Here is a 10,530-nt window from a genome sequence, read left to right on the forward strand (position 1 = left end):
TTCTAATCTCATGGTAGAGTTGTCAATACATATGCCTCAAAAACTACAGAAGCAATTTCATCCTTATTTCACTACGCCAACAATGATCAGTAAAACTGATTGAATATTGACATTTAAGATTTCTCAGTAACCAAACAGCAGATGAAAGGTATAATCACATTATTATTTGTGGAACACAAATTTGCTTTGGCCCCTTGATATGAAGCTGTCTTATCAGCAGATAATTGGCAGAAACTGTTTTTCCAATAATTGAGAAATATCTGCTTAAGCCAATCCTACATCATCTACATGCCAGTGCCTTTTTTAATGAAATAGAGTTTGTTTACTCTATTGATTGATTCTTTTTATCCCAATAACAGTTATTAGAGTTACCCCCCCCCCGTGCTCTTTATAATAGATGTCAACTCCTATAGTCTTTGTTGCTGAATGAAATGTTCATAACTGCTGTGTCAGTTGGGAAAGGAGGGTTATGATGCTGTAACATAGCATTCCAAATGTGTGTGTATTGTTTATATCCAGGAATGCATTCATTTTAGGCAGAACAATAGGAAGAAGAATCTTAAATGGTTACAGGTAGATGAAAGGAAGCAGTAAAATAAATAATCCAAATGGCCAGTAATGAAAGAGAGACCCAGAAAAAAAAAAATCACTATAATAATGAGAACACCATTTTTTGCATTTAAAATTCTATTTTCAGGGTATTTTAGCTATGGAAGGTTGAGAAAGGGAATGTAAGATAAGCAAAAGTAGTCAGAAGATTCGACCACTTTTCTAAGAAGTTTAGTTGTCAAGAAAATGAAAGGAATAAACAGAATTCAAGATAAATGGCAAAGTGCCACATACTCAGTAACACAGGGAAGTGACCAGCGTTAGAAAGGAAGCTGATAACGGTGAAGGCTAAAGAGGTTAACAGTAACACAACACATGGGGCCTGACTTCAAAGAACTCTCCTTAGAAGTGGAAGCACATGTAGCTGGATGTCACAACTGGAGAACAGAAAATTGCTTAATTTTGCTAAAAAGAACTCTGAGAAACAAGTAGTCAGAGTGGGACTGGCATGTAGTGATGGTGACTGACATCCCAGAAAGAGAGAAACATTCATGTGAAACTTAAATAAGGTAAAAATGTCAAATAGTTAATTGAAAAGAGAAAAGGTACGATAGGCAGGTTGCGTAGCATGAGTGAAGGCTGGGAGCCATCACAGAACTAGCTACAGACAGGGAAGGATGAAAGTAAACTAGATGGAGAAAACAGTTGCTTGCGTCCAGCCTTTGCTGTCTATGAGCACACTTTCAATTAGTTATATCATTCATTTCTCTGAAAATCAAAGTGCTAAATTATTATTATTATTATTTTTTACTCTACATTTTTTTTGTATTTTATATCTAGAGAACCTCACATTTCTTCTTAGAAAGTTGCTTCCATATCTAGACTTCCATAGTCTGAAGCATCCAAAAAAGTCTAAATGTACAGATGCAAAACTGGTCATCCAGCTGACTCCAAACACAGATAATTATTTGACAGGTTTTTTTTTCCTACATTGTGTTCTTACCTAAATAAGATCTAAACAAATATTTGCCCAAACCTAGTAAAGACAACCAGTATGGGAATTTTCTGGCAGAATTTCGGTCTCTCTGATAAGAACCAACTCCAAGTCTTATCCTGGTTAACCACTGATACCAGTGGCAGATAATTTAGGGAAAATTATAAAGTATTACTTTTTCCTAGACTAGTTGTTCCAAAGTGGACCAAAACCAAAGCCGATCAAAAAGCCCTATCTGCTTTCTTCTACATTAGTCCTAAACTGAAATCCTGGCTCTTGCTTCTTTTTATAGATCTGTGAACCAATGAAAAGACCTGATGAAAACATCCAAAACCTGCCTTGACAATGAGGTAGAGCAGCCCTATTTAGATTTCCTCAGACCTTTATTCTTGTTTTCTTAATTTAGTTTGGGGCAAAGAGGAGTGAAGCTCACAAGGTCTTCCTCTAGGTGTCTGCTAATTCTAACTCTTGCGTATCTGTTTTAAGTCAATGCCGACTGACTGGTTTTCTACTGTTCATGGGTGTCATATATCCCTGCTTCTTTGAGGTCTAGTAATGTCTGATTTGATGTAAATTTTATTTTTTTGGGGGGGTGCTGGATGTTTTTATATTCCTACAAATATTCTTAAGGTTTGTTTTGGGGTGGTGTTATTTGGAAAATGGTAATCTTTTTGAGTCTCGCTCTTACGATCTGTTAGGTGGAACCAGAGTTGGGTTACTATGGAAGCAAAAGCCTTCTTGTTAGTCTACTCAGTGTCCCATGCATGATGAGGTTTGTCATTCGGAGTGGTAGAAATAAGCCGTCGTTCCCATTCTGAGTATTGGATACTGTTTCCTCTACCCTTTCAAATGCTTCTTTCCTTGGTCTCAGGTAGTCTTCAAATATGCCTGTGGTGATTACTACTCTGAATTCTCTGCACATCTCTGGAGTTCTACCCCTCAGATTTCTAGAATTCTGTCTTCATGATGCTCTTTCTTTTCTGCTGCATTGTCCTTCAAAATCCATCTTCCTTGGTCTTTCTGGATTCTCAATTTTATATCCTCAAATCTGTGAGTCTGTCAGACTCTTCTTGAATTCTATTTTCTTGTGCCCAAAAATCTCTCAAGGCACTGAACCTGGACAATCTTAGGGCTCTCCTTGTTTGTTTCCTGTATCTCAGAAAACACTGCCCTTTGTTTTAGATATCTTTCGTGTTGAACATTGTTGTTTCTTGATAACATTTTCATGTTTTTTCTTTGTTTCAGGCAGTAGTCCTTGGTACACCATCTTGGCTGGAAGCCTCCCTTATCCTTTAAAGGTGAAAATAATTTCTACCATTCTCTCTGGGATATTGTTTCTGATTTACAGTTTGACTGGCAGTGGAGGGAGGTAGTTCTAGAGGCTTTCACTTATATAATAGCTTTTATGCAGGCCAAGTAACTAGTTTATGAGTGCTGCTAACACTTATATATGTTCCTTTCAAATACACTTTTGGACACATGGAAGATAATTACTGGGTGGGCCTGAGGAGACAGCAGACACACTGAGTCACCAGTATGTGCCAAAATTTCATGTATTATCTTGCCTCCCGTGTGTTTCTACTAGGGGTCCTAATGACTCAATTGATCTATAGACAGTAATATCATCTTAATTTTTGTGCCCAGTAGTCCTCAAAATGTTTGTGTATTCGCTTTCCCCAGTATGCAGTTACCTGAGGTCTATATGGGGAAGGACTATGGAAATCAATACATTATACATTGCCAGTGGCATTGCAATATCTTTTCCCCGGGATATCCAATGCTCCTTCAGTCACTGGGTTCTGGATCTGGAAACCTGGCCTCAATCTGGAAATTAATCCAGGAATTATGACTATTTGGGAATGGCTGCCCTCAACCTCTTGATTCATCCTTGATTTATTTTGTTCCAATTTGCCTTGTTCCTATAGCAGGCTGATTATGGACATTGCATATGGCTGGTAATTTTTTCTTGTGGGATCTGTCCTGTGCATTGTAGAATGTTTAGCAGCATGCCCAGCCTCTGCCACCTTATTGGCAGTAGTATCACTCTTCCATTTGTGACAACCAAAAATATCCCTGGGACAATGCCAAATGCTCCATGAGGGGCAAAATTCCCCTGGTTGAAAATAACTTCCCTATGAACTTCAAGTATTTTTAGACATTTTAATACATTCTTCTGATCTTCCTTAGATTGTATCACATATTCTCCAGCTACCTTTCAGATAAACTTACTTGGTTTTTTTGTTTTTTTTTTTTTACTTTTTAATGATTTTTTATTATATTATGTTAGTCACCATACAGTACATCCCCAGATTCCGATGTAAGTTCGATGCTTCATTAGTTGCATATAACACCCAGTGCACCATGCAATACATGCCCTCCTTACTACCCATCACCGCTCTATCCCAATCCCACACCCCCCCCAAGGCCCTCAGTTTGTTTCTCATAGTCCATAGTCTCACATGTTTCATTTCCCCTTCTGATTATCCCCCCCATTCTTTATCCCTTTCTTACCCTACCGATCATCCTACCTCTTATATTCCATGGATGAGAGAAATCATATGATAATTGTCCTTCTCTGCGTGACTTATTTCACTTAGCATTATCTCCTCCAGTGCCATCCATATTGCAGCAAATGTTGAGAATTCGTTCTTTCTGATAGCTGAGTAATATTCCATTGTATATATGGACCACAGCTTCTTAATCCAGTCATCTGTTGAAGGGCATCTCGGCTCCTTCCATGATTTGGCTATTGTGGACAATGCAGCTATGAACATTGGGGTGCATATGGCCCTTCTCTTTACTACGTCTGTATCTTTGGGGTAAACACCCAGTAGTGCAATGGCTGGGTCATAGGGTAGTTCAATTTTTAACTTTTTAAGGGACCTCCACACTGTTTTCCAGAGTGGCTGTACCAACTTGCATTCCCACCAACAATGTAGGAGGGATCCCCTTTCTCCACATCCTCTCCAACAATTGTTGTTTCTTGCCTTGTCTATCTTTGCCATTCTAACTGGCGTAAGGTGGTATCTCAGTGTGGTTTTGATTTGAATTTCCCTGATGGCTAATGATTTTGAACATTTTTTCATGTGTCTGTTAGCCATTTGTATGTCTTCATTGGAAAAGTGTCTGTTCATATCTTCTGCCCATTTTATGATTTGTTTATTTGTTTCTCGTGTATTGAGTTTGAGAAGTTCTTTGTAGATCTTGGATACCAGTCCTTTATCTGTGGTGTCCTTTGCAAATATATTCTCCCATTCCGTGGGCTGTCTCTTAGTTTTTTTGACTGTTTCCTTGGCTGTGCAGAAGCTCTTTATCCTGATAAAGTCCCATAAGTTCATTTTATCTTTTATTTCTCTTGCCTTTGGCGATGTGTCGTGAAAAAGGTTGCTCTGGCCGATGTCATAGAAGTTGTTGCCTATGTTCTCCTCTAGAATTTTGATGGATTCCTGTCTCACATTGAGGTCTTTCATCCATTTGGAGTTTATTTTTGTGTATGGTGTGAGAGAGTGGTCAAGTTTCATTCTTTTGCATGTAGCTGTCCAATTTTCCCAGCACCATTTATTGAAGAGACTGTCTTTTTTCCACCGGATGTTTTTTCCTGCTTTATCAAAGATTAGTTGCCCAAAGAGCCGAGGGTCCATTTCTGGGTTCTCTATTCTGTTCCATTGGTCGATGTGTCTGTTTTTGTGCCAGTACCATGCTGTCTTTGTGATCACAGCTTTGTAGTACAGCTCGAAATCCGGCATTGTGATGCCCCCAGCTTTGTTTTTCCTTTTCAACAGTTCCTTGGAGATTCGGGGCCTTTTCTGGTTCCATACAAATTTAAGGACTATTTGTTCCAGTTCTTTGAAAAATGTCCTCGGTATTTTGATCGGGATAGCATTGAAAGTGTAGATTGCTCTGGGTAGTATGGACATTTTAACTATGTTAATTCTTCCAATCCATGAGCATGGAATATTTTTCCATCTTTTTATGTCTTCCTCAATATCTTTCAAAAGTGATCTATAGTTTCTAGGATATAGGTCCTTTACGTCTCTGGTTAAGTTAATTCCAAGGTAACGTATGGTTTTTGGTGTTATTGTAAATGGGATGGATTCCCTAATTTCTCTTTCTTCAGTCTCGTTATTCGTGTATAGAAATGCAACTGATTTCTGGGCATTGATTTTGTATCCTGCCACCTTACTGAATTGTTCTATAACTTCTAATAGTTTGGGAGTGGATTCCTTTGGGTTTTCCATATAGAGTATCATGTCATCTGCAAAGAGAGACAGTTTGACTTCTTCTTTGCCGATTTGGATACCTTTGATCCCTTTTTGTCTTCTGATTGCTGTTGCAAGGACTTCTAGTACTATGTTGAATAATAGTGGCGAGAGTGGGCATCCTTGTCGTGTTCCTGATCTTAAGGGAAAGGCTTCCAGCTTTTCCCCATTGAGAATAATGCTTGCAGTAGGCTTTTCATAGATGGCTTTTATGAGATTGAGAAATGTACCCTCTATTCCTACACTCTGAAGGGTTTTAATCAGGAAAGGATGCTGTATTTTGTCAAATGCTTTTTCTGCATCAATTGAGAGGATCATATGGTTCTTGAGTCTTTTCTTGTTGATATGATGTATCACATTGATTGATTTGCGAGTGTTGAACCATGCTTGCATCCCAGGTATGAATCCCACTTGGTCATGATGGATAATCCTTTTAATGTACTGTTGGATTCTATTAGCAAGGATCTTGTTGAGGATTTTGGCATCCATATTCATTAGAGAAATCGGTCTGTAATTCTCCTTTTTGAGGGGGTCTTTGCCTGGTTTGGGGATCAAGGTAATATTAGCCTCATAGAATGAGTTTGGTAGCTTTCCTTCTGTTTCTATTTTTTGAAATAGCTTTAGGAGAATAGGTATTATTTCTTCTTTGAATGTTTGGTAGAATTCCCCAGGAAAACCGTCTGGGCCTGGAGTTTTATTATTTGGAAGGTTGTTTATCACTGACTCAATTTCTTCATAGTTAATTGGCCTATTTAAGAAATCTATTTCTTCCTGTTTCAGTCTTGGTAGTTTATAGGTTTCCAGGAAGGCCTCCATCTCTTCCAGATTGTTTAGTTTTTTGGCATATAGCTGTTGATAAAAGTTTCTAATAATCCTTGCAATTTCAATGGTGCTGGTCGTGACCTCTCCCTTTTCAGTCATAATTTTAATAATCTCAGTCCTTTCTCTTTGTTTTTGGACAAGTTTTGCCAGTGGTCTATCAATTTTATGGATTCTCTCAAAGAACCAGCTTCTAGTCCTGTTGATCTGCTCTACTGTGCTTCTGGTTTCTAATTCATTGATTTCTGCTCTAATCTTGGTCAACTCCTTCCTTGTCAGTGGGTTAGGCCTGTCCCTCTGTTGCTGTTCCAGTTTCTTGAGGTGAGAATATAGAAACTGCATTTTAGATTTTTCTATTCTTTTGAGTGAGGCTTGGATGGCTATGTATTTCCCCCTTAGGACTGCCTTTGCAGTATCCCATAGGTTTTGGACCGTTGTGTATTCATTCTCGTTGGTCTCCATAAATTGTTTAATTTGTTTTTTGATTTCCTGGTTTATCGAGTCATTCTTGAGCAGGATGGTTCTTAGCCTCCAAGTGTTTGAGTTTCTTCCAGGTTTTTCCTTGTGGTTGAGTTCCAATTTCAGAGCGTTGTGGTCTGAGAATATGCAGGGGATAATTTCAATCTTTTGGTATTGGCTGAGACCTGTTTTGTGTCCCAGAGCATGATCTATTCTTGAGAATGTTCCATGGGCATTTGAATAGAATGAGTATTCTTTGGTTCTGGGGTGTAGTGTTCTATATATATCTATGAGGTCCAACTCGTCGAGTATGGCATTCAAAGCCTTTGATTCTTTGCTTAGTTTTTGCCAGGGTGTTCTGTCTATTTCTGATAGTGGGGTGTTGAGGTCCCCTACTATTACTGTGTTCTTATCTATATGTCTCTTTATTTTGGTTAAGAGTTGGCTTGTGTATCTTGCTGCTCCCCTGTTGGGGGCATATATATTAATAATTGTCATATCCACTTGTTGAATACTTCCTTTAAGAATAATATAGTGCCCTTCTGTATCTCTCTCTATGGCCTCTAGTTTAAAATCCAGTCTATCTGATATGAGAATTGCTACTCCAGCTTTCTTTTGAGGTCCATTTGCGTGGAAGATGGTACTCCATCCCCTTACTCTAAGTCTGAATGCATCTTTGGGTTCAAAATGAGTCTCTTGTAGACAGCAAATGGATGGGTCATGTCTTTTTATCCAATCTGCAACCCTGTGGCGTTTTATGGGAGAGTTTAAGCCATTTAGATTGATAGAGATTATTGACAGATATGATTTTAATGATGCCATTTCTCTTTAAAGTCTTTGTATCGGTTGTGACTTGCTGCTCTGTATCACTCTTGGGGCCTTTTTACCTTTATAGAGCCCCCCTTAATATCTCCTGTAGGGCTGGTTTCGTGGTTACGAAATTGGTTAATGATTGGCGATTTTGGAACGTCTTTATTTCTCCATCAATTCTGAATGACAGCTTTGCTGGATAAAGGATCCTTGGCTGCATGTTTTTCTCTGAAAGAGCTTTAAAAATGCCCCCCCAAGCCTTTCTCTCATTCCAGGTCTCTGTAGACAGGTCTGACGTAATCCTGATACCTTTGCCTTGGTACGTGAGAAATTTCTTTGCCCTGGCCGCTTTCAATACTGTATCCTTGGATCTAATATTTGCGAATTGCACTATGACATGCCGTGGCGTAGGTTTGTCCTGGTTGAGCTTGGATGGGGTCCTCTCTGCCTCTTGGACACGAATGCTTGTTTCCCTTGCTAGATTAGGGAAGTTTTCAGCTACAATTTGTTCAAATATCTCTTCTAGACCTCTGTTTTTCTCCACCCCTTCAGGGATGCCGATGATTCTGACATTGGATCGTTTCATAGAGTCAGTAATCTCCCGTAATCTACATTCGTGGGCGTGGATTTTTTTAAGACCAGCTTCTATTTTCGTTTTTTCTTCTACTAACCCATCCTCCAATTCGCTAACGCGTTCCTCTGCCTCGGTGACCCTGGCCGTCAGAGCCTCTAGTTTTGACTGCATTTGGCTCATAGAATTTTTAATTTCTGTCAGATTCGCTCTCATTTCTGCCCTTAGGGATTCTATATTCTCAGCAACGCTTTCTCTGATGCTTTTTTCAAGTTTACTCATCATCTTGACCATTGTTGCTCTGAATTCCATTTCTGATAATTGGGATACATCCATATGTATTAATTCTGTGGCCGAGGCCAATTCTGTGGCAGAGGCCACAGACTCATTATCTTTTCTTTGCTGGGGGGGACTTCTCCTTCTCGTCATTCTGATGAAGAGAGATTGCAGGGTTGTCCAGAGCCCAAGTGTTGACTGGGACCCAGGCCGTGCGCCCTTGTTTTATAGAGATCTTAGGGATGTGGGCTTCTTCCTTAAAGAGTTTATTTATTTATTTGAGAGAGAGAGAGACAGTCAGCAAGAAAGGGAACCCAAGCAGAGGAGTGGGAGAGGAAGAAGCAGGTTCCCGGTGGAGAAGCCCGATGAAGGACTCCTTACGGAGCGTTGTGATCACACCCTAATCCGAAGACAGGTGCTTGGTGACTGCGCCACTCAGGCGCTCCGGGTTGTGGGCTTCTTGATTTTTCAGCCTGCCTTCTGGGGGAGGGGCCTGCCTGCAGGTACTCAGAAAACCCTGTTTGGGTAGAGTCTCTGTGTCCCTTGCGAGGGGGGATGGGGATGGGCACCCTGTGAGCCGGTATTTCCGGGCTTTTGTTCTCTGGCGGCTTTCCCTGGCGGTTTGCTATGCCTCTTCTGAGAGAGCAGCAGCGGCTGAAATTCAGCCTCTGTCTCAGAACAGAGGGATCGTGGACCGTTCTCCACTGATGTTCTGGCCACTTTAACTCTGTTTCTGTTGGTGCTGCTCAACCCTGCAGCATCCCGGGATTTGCGCCCCACACCTGGTGTCCCAGTCCTCACTTCCAGGGTTGGCGCGTCTCTGTCTTTTGTGTTTCTAACACCGCCAGCCACCAGCCGCCAGCCACCCCACGCATGCTCCTGGAGTTCCCCGGTCTCAGTCTGTTTCCAGTGAGCACACTGGAATTCCTGAGTTCCATGAGATGTTTGGTGGTGCGCATTCCCGGCTCACGGTCTCAGTCTGCTGTCTCGAGGATGCAGGTCCGCAGTCCACCCGCTCCCCTGTGCAGGTGGCTACCGCTTCCTGGCGCCTGGACACGGCGGCTCCCACCCCCTTCTGTTTATCTTCAGATATCTGTGCGCGGTTTCACCACTCCCCTCTTCGTTCCTCAATACTCAGCGCTGGAGATGTTTATTTGTAAAGATCCAGGTATATCTTCCTGCATCTCAGGTTGATTCCATGGATGTTCAGGCTGGTCTGGTACCTATCCAGCTCACCTCAGGGGACCAGCTGAAAAAGGGGTCCCCCACTCCTCGCCATCTTAACTCCTCAATCAGATAACCTTACTTGTGATGATGATGATGATGATGATTGCACTTCCTGTCCACTACCTGTTTCCTACTTTTTCACAATCTTCATTATCCCTATTGCCACTTACAAGTTCATGCTGTTTGAGCATCTCTTACTTCCAGTACTTGTCCATAGAAGACAACCACTGAGCTGCTCAATAATACTTGTGCTCTTATCACCACCTTCATCTCATCATACATGTAAACCAAGAATCATCTAGTCCCTCCACTAGTGAGTCTTCCAGTCATATGTTGTTTATATTTCTATATCATTTGGCATGGACCATCACCCTCTCCAAGCTTCCAGAAACAATCTTAGCATGTCAGCACTATTTCCAAGTACACTGCCAAGGTGTCTAATCCTGTATTATGGGAGGGTGCTCCCATATCCATAATCTCTTCTTCTTTCAACTTTATGTTCTCTCCTTAATCCAACATCCTCCAAAGCCAACCCTATGAAAATTCCCCTGACCGCTGATAGTGAA

This window comes from Ailuropoda melanoleuca, chromosome 4, assembly GCF_002007445.2.
Source record: "Ailuropoda melanoleuca isolate Jingjing chromosome 4, ASM200744v2, whole genome shotgun sequence".
NCBI classification, from domain to species: Eukaryota; Metazoa; Chordata; class Mammalia; order Carnivora; family Ursidae; genus Ailuropoda; species Ailuropoda melanoleuca.